The sequence below is a fragment of the Cervus canadensis genome, chromosome 6 (assembly GCF_019320065.1).
Source record: "Cervus canadensis isolate Bull #8, Minnesota chromosome 6, ASM1932006v1, whole genome shotgun sequence".
Classification (NCBI taxonomy): domain Eukaryota; kingdom Metazoa; phylum Chordata; class Mammalia; order Artiodactyla; family Cervidae; genus Cervus; species Cervus canadensis.
The window spans coordinates 58,337,167-58,358,007 of record NC_057391.1 but is presented as its reverse complement, the minus strand read 5'-3'; the positions used below and the strand labels follow the sequence as shown (position 1 = coordinate 58,358,007).

At 41.6% G+C, this 20,841-nt stretch overlaps 1 protein-coding gene and 1 non-coding gene across 13 annotated transcripts in view; one reads left to right on the top strand and one right to left on the bottom strand.

The window, feature by feature from the left end:
- SEMA6D (semaphorin 6D) overlaps window positions 1-20,841 on the top strand; it is a 58,045-nt gene that overhangs the window by 11,654 nt on the left and 25,550 nt on the right. The window lies entirely within an intron of this gene.
- Window positions 13,237-13,342, bottom strand: LOC122444431. The gene has a single exon (XR_006270268.1). It is a non-coding gene; the product is annotated as a U6 spliceosomal RNA (small nuclear RNA).

Here is a 20,841-nt window from a genome sequence, read left to right as displayed (position 1 = left end):
TTTCCAGCTTTTAGGAGGCTACCTGGATTTCTTTGCTGTGGCCCCTTTCTCCAAACTCAAAGTTAGCCATTCTATAACTCTGACTTCTGCTTCCATAGTCTTGTCTTCTTGGATGCTTCTGCCTTCCTCTTCCACCTTTTAAGGACCCTTGTGATTACATTGGTTCCACCGATGTAATCCAGGATAAATCCACCTATTTTAAGATCCCTTACTTAATCACATATGAAAGTTCCTCTTTCCATATGTTACGGTATATTCACAGATTCTCAGGATTGGGCATGGACATCTTTGGAGATGAATGGGAACATTATTCTGTCCACTACAATTATGTACCTGCTAGGAGCGCACAGTGGCAGAGTCAGAATTCATGCCCAAACCTGTCTGACTCCAAACCACTCACTATAAAATCTCCTTGATTCATTCAGTGAAAGAAATAAAATCATAGAACGGAAGTAGTGAGGAGGGCCATGTTACTTTTATAATACCAATCGGGAGCATTTAAATCATTATAATAGTAGCAATAAAAAAGAGTTAACCTGTATTTACATGTATTCCCAATCGTGGCTGATTCATATCAATGTATGACAAAACCCACTGGAAAAAAAATAAAATAAAAATAAAAAAATAAAATAAAAAAATAAAAAAAATTAAAAAAAAAAAGAAAAGCAAACAAGGGAATAAATGTTGAAAAAAAAAAATATATTCCAAAACAAAGTTTGGTTAAATAAATAATGATGTATGTAATATGTAGACTTTCATGCATCAATAAAAACAATATTTTATAAAAAAAATAAATAAATAAATAAATATCTCTAAGTCAGAAAAAAAAAAAAAAAGAGTTAACCTTACTGGTCTTCATGTCCTACTTTGTCCTAAGCATTCTATACGCAGTCATTCACTTTTTTCTTGGGAGGGTAAATGTTATTTACCTGAATAACTGAATTGAACGGTTCCTAAATCCATCTGTCTTTCATGGGGTGACTAAACAAAGAAGGAGTAGGGGGCCAGGGGACCATTTTGGAGGACTATAAAAAGATGTTTTAATGAAGCTACTGGTTCGGCAAAGGATGGTTGATCAAAGGTGATGGAGATAACCAGGCTCTCCTTTGCTGGCTCTGACACTGTCTCTTGGCCAGTCAGATATGGTTCTTCAGGAGACAGTCACCCTGCCCACTCATAGCCAAGATCATCTCCAATTTATGGGCTTTAATGTCCTCAGAGGTCAATCAGGAAATCAGATGCTGTGCTTGATAGGAAGTGTGGGAAGTTATCAGAGATCTCTCCCTCACTCTTTGCTTGTCATCTCTCCTTCTCTGCCACACACTTAATAGCTAATTTGTGAGGCTTAATGTCATTTTAAAGTTCAAAACATGGTCCCATCACTGAAAAGGCCATCAGAGCAGTTTAAAAAGGAGTGAGAGGACAGAACTGGGAGTCCAGAAACCTGGCCTGGCAACACTATTAGCCAACCAGCTATCTCTGGAGAAAGCCCTGGCCTTCTGTGGTCCTAGTGCTCTCATTAGAACAAAGTGAGGTTGGGATGGGCATCAAAGAGAATCTAAATGATTTCCAAGTTTCTTTCTAGTAGTAGCATTCCTTAATGTTATATTTATCTTCATATTTTAATTGCCATATAGTATCAAATCTACTGGTGATTTCAAAAAATATGAACCCACCTCATGAACGTGCATATACTTATCTGTACAAAGACACACACACACACACAAATAGCCCCACTTCTCAAATTTATTATTGCCATTTACATTTTATAACACTTTGCCCTTTTCTTTCAAGATCACTTAAAACTTCATTGCTGCTAATATAGTTTTTATACTCAATTTTCAGAAATATATAGATAATATTTTCAGTTAGCAGTAATTGCACCTCATTCAACTCTCAGGAGTTGATACGCTACCATGGCACAATTTCCCTCTAATTTTCAGTTACATCCGTGAAGAGCCATTCCCCGTGGAACACATAGGACAGGCAGGGAAAATGAGTTTCAAAGTAGAGAGGCCAAACCTGACTGGTAGTAGGCTGTTGCATCTTGTGTTGTAGAAATGTGTGGGGCTACATCAAATGTCAGGGAGAAAAAGGACACCTTTATTGATTTGCAGAGTCTTCTATGCGAAATAGAGTGCTTGGTAGTCCCAATACAGCACATTTGCCACCTTTGATTTAATTTTTTTGAGACATTCATCTCCCTTAAAACACTCATGCATGCATGCTAAGTCGCGTCAGTCATGTCCGACTCTTTGCAACCCCATGGACTGGAAGTCCATCAGGCTCCTCTGTCCTTGGGATTCTCCAGGCAAGAACACTGGAGTGGGTTACCATGCCCTCCTTCAGGGGATCTTCTCTACCCAGCGATCGAACCTAAGTCTCTTACATCTCCTGCCCTGGCAGGCATGTTCTTTATCACTAGCGCCACCTGGAAGCCATCCTCACTAATGATCTCTGTATAGGTTGATGCGTATTTAGTGCAGATGCCATCTGGCACGATGTCTCAGAACAGAGCTTGAATTATCTGACCTGTGAGAAGGCAAATAAGTAACTCAATGGATAAGCAAACTTGGTAATGATTACTTTTGCCAGTTCTTTCCATTTTCTTTGTTGCTGTTGTTGTACAGTGACTAAGTTGTGTCTGACTCTTTGCGACCCCGTGGGCTGTGGCACGCCAGGCTTCCCTGTCCTTCACCATCTTCTGGAGTTTGCTCAAACTCATGTCCATTGAGTTGGTGATGCCATCCACCATCTCATCCTCTGTCGTCTCCTTCTCCTCCTGCCCTAAATCTTTCCAAGCATCAGGGTATTTTCCAAGGAGTCGGCAGTCTTGGGCAGAGAGTGGGACCACTACGATCAACTTACATGGAGGAGACTAGTTTATTATTGAATACATGTACAAAATCAGCATTTTGTTGCAAACTATTCACAACTGAACAACAAAATTTGTATTTATACATTGTTATATATGCATGTTATATGCACCCCACGTAACATTACATAAACATGTTCATGAGGGCTTACAAGCTAGAAAACTTTGGTGTTTGGCCAGAAATATTTTTCTGCCATTATGAAAAAATTTTGCATCCCTGGAACAGCACTTTCATTTAATTAGGCAGTTTAAAAATGTAAAAACTATGACATTGGCGGGCAATGCTACAAAAAAGTGGACAGGATATATCAAATGAATTTGCTCTCATATTTTTTTTCTTTTATTTTTCCTCCCTGTGGCTTGTTTTAAAAGATGCCCCTGCCAGATTTACACTTTGAAACATCATAATAAATACAAGCCATAATTATGAAGCCATTTCTATCTAGAGAGGTAGAAACAGAAACATTCTCTCTCTTCTCTTCAGTTCTGAGACAGATGTGAGTCTGTCATCATGAATGTTACCCACATTTTTGCCTTTCTGTCCCTTAATGAAATATTGCAGACTACCTGAGTGGAAATCTCAGCCTGGCGAAGTCTTCCTTCACTTTGAGTACAGAGTTCAGCCTCTGTTAGAGTAATGCAGTGAATCAGATCCTAAAGCCCCATAAAAGATAGGTGAGGAGGCTCCTTTACTTGTCTTTATCCAGATTTGCAATAAGCTATAAAATTAACCACCTAGATTTTCAATATCAGAAATTTCTACTTTCAGGGTTTTATGACTGCATTTTTGCTCACCAGAGTGAAACTTCACTCAGCCCTTATCAGATAAAAGTCTCATTCCTTAAAGGCAGGCCGTAGCCCTTGCTCTGCTGTTTTGTGTATAGCCAACCTTCCAAAGAACTATTAGTCTTCAGGAGTCCAAATGGTCCTAAAGGCAAATTCTGTCTGATGTGCCACTCGACCTCTGGTAGCCTTGTTTTCCACACTGGAAAATCAGGATAATATATCTACTTCATTCACAGTTTGATGTTACGAGGTCTGTCTTCAGAAGTATATGTAAGCACTGAGCATGGTATCTGACATAATAAAACTCAACAAATTGTTGTGTTGTTATTATTACTACTGTTTTCAAATCAGGGATGCTTGGCAATATATGAAATACTCGCATCTGAAGTATTTTGTAGTTTTGCACATGGATAGGTTCTGTAAAATATATCTGGATAGCTACTTCTAAACACAAAGAGACAGAAAAAGAACACAAGACCAGTTCTGCTAAGAAGCTGGCATTTCTTGAGCACATAAAAGCACTGTAACACCGCCACGTGTAAACCTCGCTGCTCACATTTTGGACATGGTACTGGCAACTTACTTATGCTGGGGCTAGGAAATTTTTTGTGTTGTGAAGTATTTTCAGATTATGAATTGTGTCACTTAAATAATGGACCAAGTTTTCAGGGTGACTTACTGTATTAACTCAACCTGCCCCTGGGTCTGAGATGTAATTTTCTAGCTGCATTCTTTCACTCATTCACCTACACATTCACTCACTTACCCACATGATAGATCATTTTTTGAGCATCTTCAGTGTTCAAAGAGATGTTCTTCCCCTTGGCCTTCAAAGAGTCTCAGTGTAGTAAGTGCTGGCGTGACCGCAGCCAGGATCAGTTTCATGGATGTGTTTCTTGTACAGTCACGCTTGGCCCCATGCCGAGAATGTGCTGCTCTAGCCATATTGAAATTCTTAATAATTTTTGAATAAGGAGCCCCTGTTTTCATTTTGCGCTGGTCCCTGCTTATCATGTAGCCTTGCCTGATTGCTCCTTTTTCCCAATGCCATTTCTTTTGTAGCATCTGAGTAGACAGACATGAGCTGGAAAGAGGCACGTTTTCTGGGTCTGAGTTCGCTCTGCACTGCACACTCAGGCAAGGCACATAATTTCCCTGGGCCTTGGTTCTCTCCGTTGTAAATTGAGGCAGAATAGACATGGTGTTCAAGGCCACTGCTAGTAATCTGCACACTTCAAGAGAGTATAAGACATCAGTGTTAAATGACGTCAGGCCTGGGTTTGGGTTATAACTGGCGTGACTAGACTCTCAGAATTTAAAATTACGGTATGGGGATTATATGAGATCAACAGAAAAAGTAGAAGTCAGGGCTCTTCTTGCGAAGTTGAGCTGTATAGCTGAAACTTTTGACCTCTAGACTAGGCCTACATGTTGTATGGTGATTTTATAACATAGAGTCAAATTGATTCAGCACTGGAATTATTCTGCTCATTTCATTTGGATCTGTCCTTTCCTCTCTATAGATTTTATGCTGATATCCCAGAGGAGATGTAACTCACTCCAGGACTTTTGCCACGCTTAGAAAAAAAATCTATATCTGAGACTTTAAAACTCTAATATACAAATATTGGCATCCTTGAGAGTTCTCTAATTTACTGCCCCAGTTTTGTATATTACAAGGTGATAAACTATTTAGCCAACCCACTGGCATGGGCCACTGACCAGTTAAAACACACCCCACAATGTGGCGCCAAGTGAAGGCTGGTTTGGGGTCTATTCTTTGCAGTCTTTTCTTTAGCATTTTTGTTGGAGCTTAGTTGCTTTACAATGTTGTATTCGTTTCTACTGTACAGTAAAGTGAATCAGCTATATGCATACATATAGCCCCTCTTTTTTTATTTCCTCCCCATTTAGGTCACCACAGAGCACTGAGTAGGGTTCCCTGAGCTGCACAGTAGGTCCTCATTAGTTACCTATTGTATACATAGTATCAATAGTGTATGTACATCAATCCCAACCTCCCAATTCATCCCACCCTCCCCCTTCCCCCTTGATATCCACACGTTTGTTCTCTAAGCCTGTGTCTCTATTTCTGCTTTGTACATAAGATCTTCTCTGCCAGTTTTTTTCAGATTCCACATATATGCATTAATATACAGCGTTTGTTTTTCTCTTTCGCTCACTTCACTCTGGTGAGAGTCTCTAAGTTAATCCATGTGTGTGTGCTAAGTCACTTCAGTCGTGTCCGACTCTTTGTGACCGCATGAACTATAGCCCGCCAGGCTCCTCTATTGATGGGATTCTCCAGGCAAGAATACTGAAGTGGGTTGCTTTGCTCTCCTCCAAGGGATCTTCCCAACCCAGGGATCAAACCATGTCTCTAATGCACCTCATGCATTATCAGGCAGGTTCTTTACCACTAGTGCCACCTGGGAAGGCCAGGTCCATCCATGTCTCTACAAATGACCCAATTTTGGGGTAGTCTTAAACTTAGTTATAACTTTTAGAAAAGGTGCCACTCTACTCATGGTGGCCCAAGTATCTAGTTCTGTGCAGACCCAGTCTCTCCAAGATTCAAGAAAGAGGCACCACCAATGAATCTGCACTTACTCTGTGTGAGAACCATGATTTTTCTGGTTCAGTCATTATGACACTTCAGAACACTTGGAAATTCTGTATTAAAACTTATAGCTGTTTAATGGGAAGCACAGATTTCAGGTCTACTCAGGTTTTCTTTTTTTATCAAGTTGAGGTACCAACTTGATAAGTAAATATGTATCAAATAAAGACTATCAAAGAAAAACAACTTTAATTGAGATGTAACAATTATCATTTTTAGATAGATCTTCATTTCTGCCTGGAGCCACCTTCCACTTGAGCAGATTTTAGATCGCAAGAGAATTTGGTGCTCCAAGTGTCTCTCATCACCCACCTAAACGTTTACATCATTTAACTGGACCTTTTCCACTTTACAAACATGTTGTTGGCTGTTTAAGTACAGAGATGGGAGGCTGTTCTGTAATGTTAAAGCCCACAGACATCTCCAGTGTAAGCCACGGTACCATGAGCCAATTAAAAGCAAAGTCTTGATGCTTGATGCTACAGACTTCATCGCTTAAATATTAAGCAATTTTTACTTTGACACTGATCAAGAGGTGTTAATGTAGATTCTTTTAAACAACTTGATTTAAGGTGTGTATATGAGAGAAAGAATAGTAATCTTTTTGACTTTTGAGAGCTGGAAGTATCATCGCTGTGGGCCTCCTAAAAGTTACTCAGTTTAAGGGTTGTTCATTCATTTATTTTAATTTAATTTAACCTCATTTAATTTTAGTTTATCTTAGTAGAGAACATCTTGACTTCTGCCTGTTTTATTGTGTGTGTGCAATAAGATGCTTAACTTAGGAGCCTTGGAACCAAATGGGGGTTTATTCTTTAGCTCCCAAGACTTTTCTTGAGCCCCTAATGACTGGCTGACTGATGTGTTTACATTTATATTAGTGTTGAGTGGGCTGATTCAAAAAGGGTTACAGATAGAGCTGGTGTGTGACTTCTTGTTGCTTTAATACCTAGAGGCAGAATTATGGAATTATCTTTCTCTACTATGGAATCTATTTTATGACTAAGAAAAATGGCTCAATGCGACCAAATTCTGAAATGGATTCAGTGTTCTAGCAGCCATTTATCTTTTAAAGTAAATTGTAAACATCTCTGCTTGGACATTAGCTTAGGAAAATGTGTATTTAATGTTTGTCTACACACACAAATAAAAGTATGTTTAATGCTTAGAATGGCACTTATGTGGCTCATGGTGGAGTAAGCTGATGACTCCAGCAAGAAGGCTGGCAGAGAAGTCATCCTTACTTCTTGCCACTCCACTCACCGGGCTGTAAGAGGAAGTTTGGAATTTGAGTGGGCCAGGTCTTTCTTCTCCATTTTCCTTTGCATGTTTTTAGGATAGAGAAAGGAGACCTTACAGCCAGTGTTTAAACAACCAGGGTAAAAATGGGTTTGGCTTTAAATATCCAAGGACACAATTGCAATCAGTTATCCTTTTGCTTTTACTGGTATGCACTTGATTACTGAGAAGTCTAACCAGGTTTTCTTTCTCCTGTGTGACTGGAATTCTTGATTTTTAATGCAAAAGACAAACACCATCTTACCAGCACCAGGAGTGCAGCAGTGATTTTGAATTGGGATGGATCTTTGTGAAAATCAGATTAAAGTTCACTTTAAAAATAGAAACTGTTGTTGCTGGTTTTATTTTAGCACTTTATATTTTGGAAGCCTAGGAAAGAAAAATTGAAGGTTAAAAGTGGTGGGGGGGAGCATGGGGTGGGAAGCAAAGCCAAAATTATGATATGCTAACTTAACTGAAATCTCTGAATTACTTCCATCTTCTTTGATTAAATGCCCAGAGTGTAAATATGATATATAAAATTATAGAAGACTTATTTTCTAAGACATTATCATCTAAAATAATGTTTTAAGAGACAGATTCCATAGGATCCAAGTATTAGTTCTTGGCTTTGGTCAACAGGTCAGTAATTGCCTTCATCAGGAAAATGTTTAGCTTATTTGGGTTGGAGAGTGATTTTATATTTTTAATGGATCATAACTCTATCTCTCCTTGTATAATGTTAAAAGTATTATTCTTAAAGGGGAAAAATCCTAAAATAGCTTATTTTGCCTTTATTCCCTTTTAACATTTGTCAATATGTATTTCTGTTTTTATAGAGTTGTAATTAATGAACATATATTTTTATACTATGATTTCCCCATTTGGTATTACATCATAAACTAAGGATTACTGGTCTTCATTATTATCATCTTAATGGTTGCATGATATTCCATGAGACTGGTATAATGTACCTTTATTTTTACTACTTCTCCATGTTAAATAAGCATCTTCTTTGTTCTTCTTTAGATCTTTTGCTTAGGATAAAGTATAAGAAGTAAAAATCACTGAGTCAGGGTTAGTATTGTTAGCATACATGGATGGGAGCAAGTGTGTACACACTGACTTATTGTTTTCTAAATGGTTGTAACTTTTTCACCCTGCTATCTCTAATATATCAATTAATTCCAATTAACATTATATTTTATCCTTGAGAAAAAAGACATGTATTTGCCTTTTGTAAAATGTACCGTGTTGATATAATTTGCATTCCTGATTATTAACAAGAAGCCTGCTGTTTTTTTAGAAACTGAGACAAGACCGTTTAGGAACAAGTTTAGTCCTGCTGACACATAGACAATCTGAAGGCCGGGAATTGTGTTAGCATCTACATTCTGACCAGCAGCTTCCTGTGTCTCTGCCGTATACCCAGCTCTGACAGCTAATTTCAGTCTTCAGCTGGACCAAGAGGAGAAAGCAAAACAAAGCAGTATTTCAGGCAAAGAGTACCTTAAAGGATCTAGGAAAGGATTCTCCCCAAAACATGCAGTATATCAATTATCTAGCTTCATTACAGACCATTGCAAAACTGAGTGTTTAAAATATTAGCAATCATTCATCTGACTCAAAAATCTACAATTTGAGCAGAGCTCAGCACAGCTCCACTTTAAATCAAGTAGGGTGATTCGATTATGGGCTGGAGGATCCATTTAAAAATTGGCCCATTCATGTGGGAAGCCCATGTGTGTTGCCTATAAGCTGGGGGATCAACCAGGGCTGAGCCTTAGTCTCAGAGACTAAACCCCAGTCTTGTCTCTCTCTACATGGGCCTCTTCATGAAGGCCTGATAAACAGCGTGGGCTTCCTCATACCATGGTGTGTGTGTGTGTGTTCAGCCATGTCCGGCTCTGTGGCCCCATGGACTGCAGTCCACCAGATTCCTCTGTCCATGGAATTTTCCAGGCAAGAATACTGAAGTGGGGTACCATTTCCTACTCCAGGGGATCGTCCCAACCCAGGGATGGAACCTGAGTCTTTTGTGTCTCCTGCCTTGGCGGGCAGATTTTTTTTTACCACTCGTGCCACCTGGGAAGCCCCATACTATGGTGGCTGGGTTCAAAAAGTATCTGAAGAAACAGAAATTGGAAGCTGTCCATTCATTACCTTCTGGACCCACAGGTGACAAAACATCACTTCCACAATATTCTATTCTGTTCAGGCAAGTCATATCCTTGACTCAAAGGAGGGATCTGTATACCCACTTCTAAATGGGAATGGTAGAAAATATTTGGGGACCATGTTTTTGAGAGGCTAAGAATCTAGATATTTGAAGCATCATAGTCTGGGAATTATTATAGCATTGATCTCTACCCTTGCTTTCTAGAATATTCCAGGAATGAGTTCTCCAATTATTTAACTCACCTTTCCCACAGCAGGGAATTCAGTCATCGAGTTGTGTCTCTTCACTGACTTTTCCACTAGGGAAAGCCAGCAGCATTCCTTCCACTCCCCAGCCTTCCCTAGGAAGCCAGGTCTCAGGGCTTTTAATCATCTATGTCATCGCTGTTTTCTTCTAAGACAGATATTAGAAGTGGGCCTGAATATGTGATGCATCTCAAGAAAAAGTAACAACTTTAAGTATACTTGGTGCATTTACACCAGTAAAATGTTTATCATCTGATGTGCTGGAAGATTCCAAGAGAGAATTTAGAACATAGAAGACCCTGAAATCACCAGAGGTGGTCTTCAGGAAAGATTAGATTATCACAGGGCAGGGAACACAGAAACAGAGTTATGTCAATACTGATACTAACAGCAATAACCATAATAGCTAAGACTTCATTTATTTGCCTGCACACTTTTCAAGGTTTTCTGAATACTAAGCCTTTAACCTTTAAACAGTCCTTTAAGATAGTCTACTTGTTTTCTATTTTTTTACAGGTACAAGGCAAAGTTGGTTTTCCAAGGTCACACAGCTAATGGGTAGTAGAACCAGAATATCCTTAAACCCCATTTCCTCAATGAATTGTATGAGGGTGTTCATTCTCAGGCACAGTGAGAAGATGGGCTGTCATCTCACAGCTTCTTCTTCAATATGGGTTTCCATATTGACCCCCTTTTTCCAGCCATTTCTCAGGGTTGAGATGGAGTATGGATAAGAGTTTCCTTTTTTACTGTTCTGATACTGGTCATTAATGATAGGAACTAAAAGAAGTAGATAAGCCTTCAGAGGTGCAGACTTTCCTTCTTACGTGCTCCCTGCCACATCCACGCTGCCTGGCCTGCTGGACATTTACAGGAAGGGACTCTCAAGGAAACCGTCCTTTAACTCTGAGAGACCCAGGAGCAGAGGGACCGGGTGGGCTTTCCACCCTCAATTTGTGTCCACACAGGAGGAGCACCTGAACAAGAAGGCTCCCTGATTTTGGAGCTGGGTCCCCATTTCACCCCTGCCCTGTCACCTCACCCCCCTGCCACACACACACCAGACATGACTTGAAGACTTTGATGCTGGGTCTGAGATGGTAAGGAAGAGTCCCCGACCACTTCAAAGGTGGAGATAGGAAGAAGAGGTGGAAACCAACTCCCAAGACTTAGCGAGACAGCATTTTTGCTCACTTGCTGCATAAAGGTCCTCTTATTATTTTGTTGTTTCATAAAATCTTTTATTTATTTATTTGTCTGCTGCAGTTACCTGCTAGGTCATTAGGCTAGAAGAGGACATGAATGCTGTTTATATTTCAAACAACAATAATAAAAGCAAGCTCAAAATATGGCTATGCTTTTCTTAATAAATTAAAAAGGCCCCTTTCTCTTCTCCTTTCTGTTTCTTCTGCATTATCTTTTTCTGATGTGATTAAGACTATAGACATTGGAGTCCAACTGACTTAAGCCCTATTTAGTTTTGTGACCTGAGGCAGATTACCTTTTTATTTTCATATCTGAAAATTTGGGAAAATAGCATCAGCCTCCTAAGGAGTGTTTATTAGCACAGTGCCTAGTGTTTCCTTAGCATTCAACCATGGCTTGTTGTGCTCAGAATCATCTCCACTTTTCTAGTTTCTAACATGTGCATGTTACTCGGAACTCCAGGCGTGTCCCGTGAAAATAAAAGAGAAGTATGTTACTAGGCAAACCCTGCTCTCTTAGAGAAGTGGGCATGGGAAATATTTCATGTAGTGGCCTGTGAACTTATTTCCACTAAGAAGTCTCAGATCCCACCTTCCAGAAACTCAGTCTCATCAGAAAGACTAGCATGTAGATGGTCAGTGCAACCTACCATGGTCAACCCACAGTCAAATGGATGGAACGTTGCAAAAGGAGAGAAACGGAAAAGGGCTCGAATTGGTGAAAGGTCCTAAGGGATGAGTAGGAACTTGCCATCAGAGAGGCCATGGAAATGGTCCCTGGTCCAGAGAACAGCAGGAACCGAGAGTTGGCAGCCCAGCCTGGCAAGCCCTCCACTTGCAGAGTAGCTGCATCCAGGGAAACAGGAAGGTTAATATTCATCTCAACCAAAGCAGAAGCAATGTCAGTGTACCGTGCTGTTGCAGACTGGGACTAAATAAAGCACTGATAATAATACTACTACTTCACACGTATAGCACCTTTACAATCTACAGAGTATTTTTACTCTCATTTTCTCACTTGTTCCTTTAAAAAACCATGGTGAGTTAGTCAGCAGTGATGCTTCCTTATCTTACTTCCATAGAAGCACTGGGCTGGTCTAAGAGCGTGGGAGGCTGAAGAATCCCACACGTGTGAGTGGTACCCTTGCCCTGGGATCCCTCTGCTCCTCTGGCCTCCATCTCTTCTCCCTTGGGCAGGCTGGATGCTGCAAAGGACACAGTAAGCAGAGAAGGCATAAAGGATCACTCGAGACAGAGCTTGGGGCCTGGGAACTTTGGATTAGGGCACCTCTGAAAGGAATGCCCCCACCTCCCTTGGATTGAGGGTCGTGCCTATTAGTGGCTGCTACTCCTTGATTTCCTGCCACCCTGAGGGCTGACTGGGACCTTAGCATGTAAAGCATGAAAGAGGCAGCTCTCCTTCCCCCAGCTTGGTGTAGACACACTTTGGAGGAAATTCAGAGGTCCCTCCTGTCTTTCTTCTCCAAGTACCGCCTACCAATTCTCTGCTGAATCTCCTTGTAAGCCCACTTTTGTCCCTGTATCCTTTATACAAAAGACCTCCAACCCTCCATCTCCCCTGAATTCTTAATATTTCCTTTTTATCAAGGAGCTGTGAGTTTGTGATAAGGGTGGATGGTAGAAAGGAAAGCCAGCCACACTTTTCCCTCCAAAGGTAAGCAGGCTAATTTCAACAGTGTTCAGCTTGTTTGCATGAATAAAGCACCAATTATTTTTCTATACCTCCCCAGGATGCTGCCTGGGACAACGGTAGAATTGTGGGCCCCAGGTCCAAGGCATTGATCATTAAAGGAAATAGGTCAGAGAATATTGCTAGAACATTATTGAAACTCCTGTATATCTATCCCAGCAATAGTAAGATCAGTGGACGTCCAAGTCTTACCGTGGTTAGATCAGCAGTTGTAAGAGACCACCTTCCCCACGTACTGTAATATCATTCAGTGTTGCTGCGTCTGTTCCTTGGTGACTGGGGGTAACCTATTGCTAGCAATTCACCATGAGTGGGTAAGGTGCTCTTCGAAGATTTTTTAAGTTTTCTTTTTTTCTTCAAAAGATACAGAGTGGCACAGGGGCCATGCTAATCTTCTCTGTATCGTTCCAATATGCTAGACAGAAAAAGAGACACAGATGTATAGAACAGACTTTTGGACTCTATGGGAGAAGGCAAGGGTGGGATGATCTGAGAGAATAGCACTGAAACATGTATATTATCAAGTGTGAAACAGATCGCCAGTCCAGGTTGGATGCATGAGACAAGTGCTCAGGGCTGGTGCACTGGGATGACCCAGAGGGATGGGATGGGGAGGGTGGTGGGAGGGGTGTTCAGGATGGGGAACACATGTAAATCCATGGCTGATTCATGTCAATGTATGGCAAAAACCACTACAATATTGTAAAGTAATTAGCTTCCAACTAATAAAAATAAATGAAAAAAAAAAGATACAGAGTTGCATCTCTCAACTCATCTAACCAATAGCCATTAAAAAAAAAAAAAAAAAAACCTATATGGTACTGATGAGCCTATTTGCAGGGCAGGATTAGAGATGCAGACTTGGACATAGTGAGGAAAGGGGAGGATGGGAGAAATTGGGAGAGTGATATTGACATGTATACACTACCGTGCGTGAAACAGATGCTAGTGGAAAGCTGCTGTCTAGCCCAGGGAGCTCAGCGCAGCGCTCTGTGATGACATAGAGGGGTGGGGAGGGGGAGTGGGGGGAGGTCCAAGAGGGAGGGGACGCACGTGGACATGTGGCTGATTCACTGTTGTACGGCAGAAACTGACAACATTGTACAGCAATCATCCTCCAAATAAAAACAAAGCGACTATGTACCCACCACTTTTTAAGGAATATGTTTATGGATGTAAAGGACATAGTCTTTGCACTCAAGGAATTCACAGTGTGGGGCTGGGCCAGGGGAGAGAATGTTGAGAAAATAAGGAATTTTATTTATTCTATTTTTATTTTCTATATTTATATAGATATATTTATCTATATTATCATGTACATAGCATATTATATGCTATGTGCTCTGATAAAAGGTGAGCCCAGGTTTTGGCAACAGGTGGAGGAAAAGAGGGGAGAGCCTGGTGGGAAGTGATTTCTGATTAGAAACTGACCACATGAAGCAAGAGGGAGGACAAGAAGGGCGCCCGAGGTGGTAGGCACAGCATGTGCAAGGCCAAGAGACAGGAGAAACAGTGTTGTTTTTAGAATTCAGTGAATTCGTACACCCAGAATTGGGGTACTAAAAGAAGTGTCATCTGAGAAATGAGATCCAAATGCTGACCTCTGGACCTTGTGGGTCCTCATAGTTTTAAGCTCCTTGGACTGCAAGGAGATCAAGCCAGTCAATCCTAAAAGAAATCAACCCTGAATATTCATCAGAAGGACTGATGCTGAAGCTGAAACTCCAATACGTTAACCGCATGATACAAAGAGCCAATTCATTGGAAAAGACCCTGATGCTGGGAAACACTGAAGGCAAAAGGAGAAGCAGGTGGCAGAGGATGAGATGGTGGGATGGCATCACCTATTCAGTGGACATGAATTTGAGCAAACCCCAGGAGATAGTGAAGGACAGGGAAGCCTGGCATGCCACAGTCCATGGCATTGCAGAGTCAGGAGAACTCTGTTCAGTGACTGAACAACACCTTGTAAATTCACCACTGAATGTCACTGTGGAACCTTGTTTTTCTTTTTCTATGCAAATCCACTTTGAGCTTTTCTGACATTAGCCACTGAGGTGATAGAGCAATGAACCTGGAGACAGATGATCTAGAAGCCTGACCTGGAGCAGTTCTTAAGCTCCTCGTCTCTACAATAAAGATTCATTCACTCACTCAGCAAACATTCTCTAAGTAGGTACTGTGTACCAGACAACATCGTGGTTGTGGTTGTAAAGATAAAGCAGAGAACAGAACAGATGTAACTTCTGTCCTCATGAAGCTGACATGTTGTTCAGTGGAGATAATAATTTCTGTCTTAAACCTGTAAGGACCAACATAGATAAGGTATGTCTGCTTTAAAAAGTGCAGGACACTATAAAAGTGAACAGCCCATTGCCCGTGGTCTCTGGTTTGGGATGACTGTCACTGAGGGCGGGGAGTTCCTGATCCCTGGCTACACACACAGAAGTTAGTGAAATACCTCCAGCAGACCAGCTGCCAAGTACCTCTGGGAACTCAGAGAAGGGCTAAGAAACTTAGTGGTTCCTGGTGTATGTGACCTGAACTTCCCACGAGCATGTCCCTTCAATTTAAAGAAGAAATTGAAAATGATCTTTTTGACCAGAGGGAGGGCCCACACCACCTCCTCCCTGGGTCCAAAAGCTAGAGATCAGCTTCTAAAGGCAATATTTCCAAATCCACGTGAGTGTGAGGGGGAAAAAATGCACCCTCTGCCTTTCCATCTGGCTTAGAGTCAGAATGCCAGATCCACACACATCAGTATGTGTGGAGACACGTTCTGTGTTGAACGCATCTGTCGGTTTGTACTGCAGAGCCCGTTTGTGGTTTGGTGTTACAGATCAGAGGCAGTGATCACAGCTCTCCTGTCTCGGGGTTCAGAGGGAGCATGTGCGTTTTGTATCCTAGGCAACACCAATGCTATAGGAAAAATTTACAAGTGTGAATTGGGAATTCTGTTCCTTTTGGTGAAGAGCCCTTTTCAACTCAGGCACCTAAGTCAGAATCAATAAAATCTAATGACTTAGAAGGACCTTAGGGATCATTGATGTTCTAGCCCAACCCCTTGTTTATAGATGAGGAAACTGAAGCCAGAGGAGGTGGGGCCTCTGGGCTCCTAGAGTAGAATCTAGATTTCTCAAGCCCCTGTTATCTCCAGGTGTGTTTGATATGTTTGATGTTTGGGGTGAGATTAACATCCCCTCAGGTGAGTCATAAGGAGAGGCGAGAATAAATGTAAATAAGGGTCATATAACTACTTGAGGCATAATTCTCTCCAGCAATAGCTTGAACCACAAGCCCTTCCTCAAGGTTGTACGGTTAGCCTTGCACCTTCCTGGTATTCACCTGATCACAGAACAGGATCAAAGGAGCTCAGGGCACCTCACCTCATTAGGCACCTCACCCAGTCCTCACAGCGTCTTTCCCTGAGAGCAGCTGCTAGGTCTCCCCACTTTACGGGAAGACAAGCAGAGAGCAGTTAAGCAGCTTGCCCGAGGCTAATTAAGTGGCAAAGCTGGATCTCCTCCCTAGGCATCTTGGCTCCAGAGTCATGTCCTCAAGGTGGTACTGCACTGCTCAGCACTCACTCAGGCTCCAGCCCAGAGGAGGAAGGACCTGACTGCTCGGACCCTCTGGGTGTTGAATCGATTTGGTAAAAATCAAAAATTGGCATCAGTGTACCTAGACTCCCATTTTGCTTCTGTGAACACAGAGGTTTCTAAAGCTCATAGATTCGGAGCCCAGACAAAGGGATCCAGGTGACTCCCAGGTAAACTGACTCTGGCCCCGACTGAGCCCTCACAGAGATTTCTCTGGCCATAAAATTCACTTGGGCCATTTATTAGTCCAGGACTGCTGGCTGAACCCTCACTGAAGACTTCATTTGCATCAGTAGAACAAAAGAACATTTTTTAGAAGTTGTTTTGAACGGATTATAAACTAACAGGAAATTGCAACAGTAGCAGAGAACCGTGTACTTTTCACCCAGGAAGTGGATTTTTAAAAACAAGTCACAGTTCTTGAATGGAATACAGATAATTGTAGTGCTATGCTTTAGATCCTTCTGAACAGTTAGTAAATCATTCTCTACATTTCCCACAGGCAAGCAACTGTTAACTGTGGTTTCAAATAGGAGGGCAGATACAAAGGCAACTGGAAGCCATAGTGCTTGGATCAGGAATTTGGGGCTTTACAAATAAGTTTAAAGTGCACTTTTCTTTCTCTGGGTTATTAAGTTTAACCCTTCTGTAAACCTTCAGCGACTGTTTTAAATCATGACATCACCTCGGAACCTCTGGTGAGGGGGCTTGCTGAAGATGAAACTTTTTCTGGAAGCCATGAGCTTCTTCTTGTTAGAGTGAATCCCTGCGTGGGCAGGGCTGAGAAATGTAGATCACTAGACTCTAGTGACATCTGGATTCTACACTAGTTTCATGACTCCTGAACCTTAAGTCCCTTTATTTATCTCCTCACTCTTTCCTAGGAATAGGAGCAGCAACCCATCCTCAGTCCTTCCTTGCCTGGGTATTTTTCACGTCCTTTGAAAATCCTAAAAACAGAAAGAAAAGGCACTGTGGAGGATACTGAACGCTATGTCTCCATAGAGGCGTCATCAGACATGCCAGTAGGGTCAGAGCAAACATGCTCTACTTCTGTCATCCCAGCCTGGAGGGAAGAAGCAGGCACGGACCCAGGCCCTGTTATACTGAACTGAATGTCATGGCGCAGGCCATACGGCAGCCTCAGCAGGTCAGCTGCTAGAAGAAGCCAGTGTTCCAAAGACAGGCTGAGTCCCTTGGCATCTCAGTCATCCCTTGGAACCCTGAGCCCTTCCTTTGTCTAGAATGGTTCCTTTCGTGGAGGCCAAAGGGGAACAACCAAGTTGGACTGGGACCACACATTTGGAGGAGGTAATAGAGGAAAAGCTTTTCATGTTTCTTGTCACTAGTCAGCCTTAAAAGCCTTGCGGCCCTCCCCTGAAGAAAGAACACACCTTTGTGTTCATTTCTGCCACAGCAACCTTCTGCTTTCTCTCTCTCTCTCTCTCTCTTCAATTGTAGATGATTCCTATGTTTTATGTTTTCACAAAGCTAGTTCTCGTCTTGATCTCTTAAGGCGATGTGTTTTGCCGTCTGCCTGCTTAGCAGATATTCTCTGCTTAGATTGGGGATCATCCTCTCATTAGTTTCTTGTGTTATTTTCACTTTAAATGAAGATTGTTTCTAGAGTGGTTTAGCTTTAAAAATGTTACCCAATTTGAGTTAGGACGGACAGGCAAGATCTTGCAGGCAAGTTGTCACTGGAATTATGCTCCCCAGAGCCATGGTTCTGATTAGAGGTTGAATTCTGGGATTCCTGGTCAGATTTGCCTCGAATTTGGCAGAGACAGGTTAGATCCTGTTTTCTGTCCCTTCCTGCTCGATTCCTTTTAAGTGCTATTCCTTTTTGAATTATTAATATTTGACCAGAAGCTTTACTGATGGGGATATTGTTATGCTTTGCTTTAAGAAAATCTAGGCTTGAAGGGAAAATCTTACATAAGAGCTGCTTTAATTTTCAGAAGACTTCTTTAAATAGCCAGCTTTCCTCATGCATGTAAAATATAATTAATATAAACAAAACTGACCCAGCTTTTAGGAAGACATTGATTACAAAAGCAAGGCATTAATAAAGAACACAACAGGCTTCCATACCCTGCAGTGTGCCCTTTTCTGCCTTCTGCGGTGTCTGCTGCCACCTTTCTTTCTCTTCTATCAGAATCTAGCCCCAAGGAAAGATCTTATAAATGTATTCATACTGATTTCTGGCTTATGTTATACTCTAGCACCACGTACTTTATACCTGGAAAAAAGGCTGTCAGCCAAAGAAAATAATTTCCCGTTGTAGAGTCTCCAGCATCGGGCAGCCATTAGGCAGGCTGGTTTTTATTTTATTTTTGCTTGTTGGGTAGTGGGGAGTCAGATAGACTTCCTTTTCTGCCAGTTCCATATACCCTGCTCTTTAATCTCAGAAATAGCTCTGCTTTTCTTTTCTTGTATTGGGAAGACTGTAAAATGAGGAGGAATTTCGGGGCGGGTTGGGTGACAGAAATCACCTACTCTCTTGGCCTGTGTTGCCCATCCCTCCCGGATTAAAGAGCAGTTTGTTAATGAGGCGAAGGTGTGAAAGGAGGCATCTGTTGCCATTTGTAAGAACCTGTTGGTTTTGGAGCACCTCGAAGTGCCCGGGGCTGATGAGGCTTAGGTACTGGTGCTGCCAGAGGAAAGTAATAGACCCGAGACTTGGTGCTTGTGGCAATGATGGCAAAGAATTCAAGCCAAGGCACCTGTGCCATCACAGCTAAGTCACTCACATGTGCAGCCTTTGTCTGTCTATTTTTTCCTCTATCCTTTACATACTCATTGAGGACTTCCTTACATGCCAGGCTCTGTGCCTGATGCAAAGGATAAAGAAGGTGAATACAGTGTACTCTTTCTCAAGCAGTCCAGTTTGGTAGGGAAAATGTGGAAATAAGTAACATTATGACAAGTGGTAAATTCTGCATTTACACAGTATCGTAATATGATTAGTCATCCTGAGGGAAACAGAGTTGCCTGGGGAGAGAGGGATTTGGAGTATGGGAAGAATGGGAAAGTGGCAAAGGCCAGGGACGTTTCGAGCTTGTAAGTAGACAATTTCCAGGAAGAGCTTTTGAGGGAGAATAGTGTGTAGAACACACCACTTTAGGATCAAGGTTGGGAAGCATCTAAAGCTGAAACAGAGAAGCTAGCAAGAATCAGATTGTGGAGGACCTTGTACGTCTTGGAAATGAATTTGGACTTTATTATATAGGCCTTCAGTAGCCATAAAATAGTTTTTAGACAAGGAATTAACATGATGCTATTTGTACTTTGAGAAGATTATTCAGGTGGCTTTGTGGAGAATCACCTAGAAATCTCTAAGGGCAGAAACCAGTCCAGAGTAGATTCTAGAATGTTGAAAAGAGAGAATCAACAGGATGTACTAACAGGTTGAAAATGGGATGATGGGGCAGGGGAGATCTAGGGTGACTCCCAGGTTTAAGGCTTCAGTGACTGAGTAGGATGTTGAAATACACATAACAACAACAATATTGTTGTAACAGTAATTGCAGCAATAATTGTTGTAATTGTTGGATCTATACCAGCTACAAAAGATTTAGATATGTGCTTTGAGTAGATTATTTCACTGAATCATTGTAATATTAGTGCTAAATTATCTTCATTTTATGCATGAAAACTTGAGACTTGGAGAGGTGAAGTAGCACACCCAGGGTCACATTGCTGATAAGTGATAATGCATGAATCTGAACCCAAGCATTTGAAGCTCAGATTCTGCCCTCTGTAGGGAATTTAACAAGATTACAAGTCAAGGCACAGTATCTGAATTTCAGGCTTGCACCTTCCAAATTTAAGTTGCCTATATTTTATGAGCCAAAACATCTAGCAAGAGAGTTGCACAACTGGATCTGGAGCTGAGTATGGTCTCTGCTGAGCACAGGGAGCTGAGGATTCATCAGTTAACTGGTGGTGGTGAAGAAGGTGGGTGTAATGTGGGTGAATCTCCAAAGAGCCAGTTGAAGTCATGAAGAACCACATCTAAGGGTGGGCACGTTTGGACAAGTTTGGGAAGGTTGCTGAAATGGAGTAGCTAGAGAGGTGGGGAGTTCACTAGGAAATCCAGAGGTCCAGTTTCAAGATCTGATGGAGGGACTAACATGACTGAATGCTTCAGGGAGATGAAAGAAGATTTAAAATGAGAATTGAGTTGGATTTGACCATATGGTAGCTGATGGGCAGGAGTTGAAGTTAGACTGGGGCCGGGGGGGGGATTAAAATTTTAGTAAAAAGTGAGTAAAGGGAGACAGTGAGCTCAGACTTCTTATTAAAGAAGTTTGGCTGGGGAGGGGGTGAGAGACGGGGAG